Source organism: Tenrec ecaudatus, chromosome 17 (genome assembly GCF_050624435.1).
Source record: "Tenrec ecaudatus isolate mTenEca1 chromosome 17, mTenEca1.hap1, whole genome shotgun sequence".
Taxonomy (NCBI): Eukaryota; Metazoa; Chordata; class Mammalia; order Afrosoricida; family Tenrecidae; genus Tenrec; species Tenrec ecaudatus.
This window is the reverse complement of record NC_134546.1, coordinates 16,114,208-16,118,190: the sequence shown is the minus strand read 5'-3', so window position 1 is coordinate 16,118,190 and position 3,983 is coordinate 16,114,208.

Genomic DNA, 3,983 nt, shown 5'->3' with positions numbered 1-3,983 from the left:
TTTGAATTTTATCTCAGTTTTTCCATTTATCCTCTGAATAAAATATAAGCCCAATATTCATTTTATTGTTTACTTTCTCTGCTGCTATGTAGAGATCTAGCAACCACTGGAAATCTCTGTAGGCTTTCCAACTTCTGTTCTTGGTTATGAGATCAGTGTGCTGTTAACAATTTAAAGTTTTTTTTTTGTTTATTTGAAAAACTAATTTAGAAACCACCCCCCCACCCCATACTTGTAGTGTTTTTTAGTGCCTTAAGTAAAATAGAACAAATTATATTGTCCTCCAAGTACAGTGTTGACTTTACTGACACACCAGTAGTAAATTAGATATTTCGTTTCAGGGATAAACCAAAGCCAAACTTGCTGTCTTTGTGTCGATTCTGACTCCCAGTGACCATATAGTATAGACCCTCCACTGTGGCTTTCAAAGGCTGTAATCTTTAGGGCATAGAAAGCCTCATCTTTCTCCCAAGGAGTGGCTGGTGGCTTCAAACTGCTGACCCTGTGGTTAGAGGTCCAGTGTTTAATACTAACTGGGTTTGTACAAATTTGCATACATGTGGTTCTTCATGTGATGGAGGACGCAGAATAAGGTAGGCTTATACACTGTTCTCCACAAGTTGACCTTCCTGACAGATTCATGCTGAGTACATGCTTCTCAATGCTTGGGGGTAAAATGCTAACATGAAGGGCAGCACTGACAATGTTGACAGTCCTTCAATCAGATCAGGCTTAGTATTTTTAAAAATTGAACGGCACGACTCCAGAATTGGATCACTCAGTTCATTATCCATTACTAACATATACCAGCCAGTTCTTGCTTTTTCCACTCCCGTGTGCGCTCAGAGGGGCCCTGGTGTTAGGGTGGCCGAGCACTGGGCTGCAGTTTGCACGGTCCATTCGAAACCACAAAGACTGGCCTTTCTACTCCGTAACAATTACAGTCTTGGAAACCCACAGGGGCTCACGATGAGCCCCCTTTGACTCGATGGCAGTAAGTTTGGTGGGTTTTGGTTTGTGCTGCCCAGGGTCTCCCAGGGAGGTGTACAGATCATGTGAGAAGTACCCAGAGACAAAGATGGCTTTACACAGTATGGATTTTCCCATGTGAGAGCAAGGTGATCACTGTAGTAGTTGCTTACTGATGCCAACATGAGTTGTAACAAACTGTGTATTAGGCAGGGGTCGCTAGAGAATCAAAACCAATGATGCCCATATATGCATAGAAATAGACAAATGTGGATCTCCATATAACACCCTCCCTGGGGGGCAGATAACAGAAAATTGGGTGAAGGGAGACGAGACGTTGGACAGTGTAAAACATGACAGAATAATAATAATTTATAAATTATCATGAATTCGTGAGGGGTGGGGGGTGAGGAGGGAGGGGAAACGAGCTGATACCAAAGGCTCAAGTAGAAAGCAAATGTTTTGAAAATGATGATGGCAACAAATGTACAAATGTGCTAGACACAATGGATGGATGTGTGGATTGTGATAAGACTTGTACAAGTCCCCAATAAAATGATTTTGAAAAGAAAAAAAAAAGGACCCTAAATAAAATGATTTTATCTTTTTTAAAAAAAGAAATGTGTATCAAAATTGATGACAGTTGTAGAAGTGGGCAAGTCCATGTTAGTCTGGAGGCTTCTGATTCAAGTAACTGCTGGGACTGAGGAACCTATGACTGCAGGCATGGATGAATCCGAGGTCAGCAAGTCAGATGACAGGCTGCTGATAGCTCCTAGGATTGCCAGACAATATGTAGGCCATTGGCTCAGGTCCAAAGAGCCAGAGGTTGATGATCCAGATGCAGAATCCTGACTCCGCAAGAAGCAAGCAGGCTTTTCCACAGCATCCACTTATATTAGAAGCAGACCACACTGCTGCGGAAACTTTTCAGTTGGTTGCATCAAGGCTGTGAAGGTGAGTAAAGGCATGGCATCCCGCCCTAATCTTATAACTGATTGGCTGTTCGGAGCAGCTGCCATTATGCAGGTGATTGCATTGTTTGGTCACATCGTGGGGTTTAACTGCCCAAACACTGAGAATCCTGACCCAGCCACATTGATAGGAGACCTTCACTATTAATTAAACCACCAGTAGCATTTAACCTCATGTTTCCTTTCAGTGCTCTATTTACCATGGCAGGCTTCTGTCAAGTAATCAAAAACCATTGTTGACTTTTTCAAAAGGAAAGGATTTGATCTGAGGGATTAGTTTTACAGTGAGGTTTTTTTTCCCCCTCCCAAAATGTGTGTGCAAATGGCTCTCAGTGGTGGATCCAGTTAGATCTCTGTGGACCAGGATCCAGTAGAAAGAGCACTGAAAGAATGAAACAGTCCAGAAGAGTGTACCTTTTGGGATATACAGCTTCCATCTTGGTGTCTATATTTAAACTTCCAAAGGAGAAAGAATTTCATGATTACCTCATTCTGTAGATGCCAACCCACTCAGAATCATGGCCTGAGTCGAACTGAGACATTCTGTGAGGGGATACAATTCAGTCCCTGACAATAGCCTTGGGGGACTGGTCCCTGCTGGTAGATCCCATGTAAGTGGTGCTCAACCTCAGCAGCCTCACTCAGGGACATACTTCTTCCAGGACGCATGTATGTCTTCTGGCCGTCCATGGTAGACTGAGCTCTCTGCCAACCGCCTCATTCCAGAGCATTCATTCTCGGTCTTCCCTGTTCATGGTCCAGCTTTCCCATGTGCTTAAGTGGAGACCTGTGGTTTGGGTCAGGTGCACTTCCATCCTCAATGCGTGATCGCTGCTTTTTAATGCCTTGAAGAGGTCTTTTGCCCCCGATTTGCTTAATGCACCGCGTGGTTTGATTTCCCGACTGCTGCATGGATGGTGGGCTGAAGTAAAAGGCACCTCTAGCAACGTCTGTGTGTTTGTGTTTCTTATGATACTGCTTAATGACCCAGTCGTGAGGAGTTTGATTTTCTTTATCTCGAGGTGCAATTCACACGGAAGGCTTCGAATAAACGCTTCAAGTCCTTTTCACTCCCAGCAGAGCAAGCTCCTGTCATCTGGCTGTCTCGGGTTGCTCACGTGGCTTCCTCCCATCGTGTTCTGTGTTCCACAGAGTCCAGCTTTTCATAGCGTTTGCTCAGTGTACCTATTGAATAAGTCGACGAAAGACTGTAGCCTTTACTCTTTTTATATGCCTTGCAATGGTTACATTTTGAGTCTTTAAAAAAAATCATTGTGAATATTTAGCTGCTCAATTAGGAACATAGTTTCCCCTTACATAGTAGACTTACATTCTAATGTGCGAAGAGGAGCCCCTTGCATTTCATAACCCAACTACATCCTTTTTAGGAGGGAGGAAGGACTATATATAACAGGATACTTGTAACCGCCTTAGTCTGGCACCACTGTCACCCTCTGCAGTAGCAGCTTCCAGTTCAGGAAGCTCCACCCTGCACTGCCGCAGCTCATCTCCGCTTGGGGAAGCACAGCTAAACAGTTCTTTCTGGCCACTTGGTTGGGTTTCTGGTTGTTCTCGCAGCTCGTGCTAGTCACGTGATGCGTTCATGGGTTAAAGCGCCTGCTTGTTTCTTCTCTTCCTTTGAACAAGGTTGAGACCACCCTTCCCCTCCCCACCCCGCCTTACCTTGCTTTCTGTTTATAAACAGAGGACTCAGATTTGTGGAGAAACTGTCAGCGGGAATTCCTGGCAATATGGTGGATTAGAATCAGGAACAGAAGGCTTACACTAGATACAAAAGGGGGGCAGGGACGGGGGAGAACCCCCTAATTGCATAAATGAGTTATCAAAAGGAAAAAAGTATTTTTCTGCAAATATCGTACAACATTATACTTTTCGCAAACTGCAACTGCCTCTCATTGATTTTCTTATGAGCTTTGTGCATGCTACGTATGCGGGTGTGTTACACGCAGAACTATGGCAATGCTCCGGGACAAAAGGGAGCAGTCATTAGAAAAGCTTAGAATTGATTTTACAGTCGTC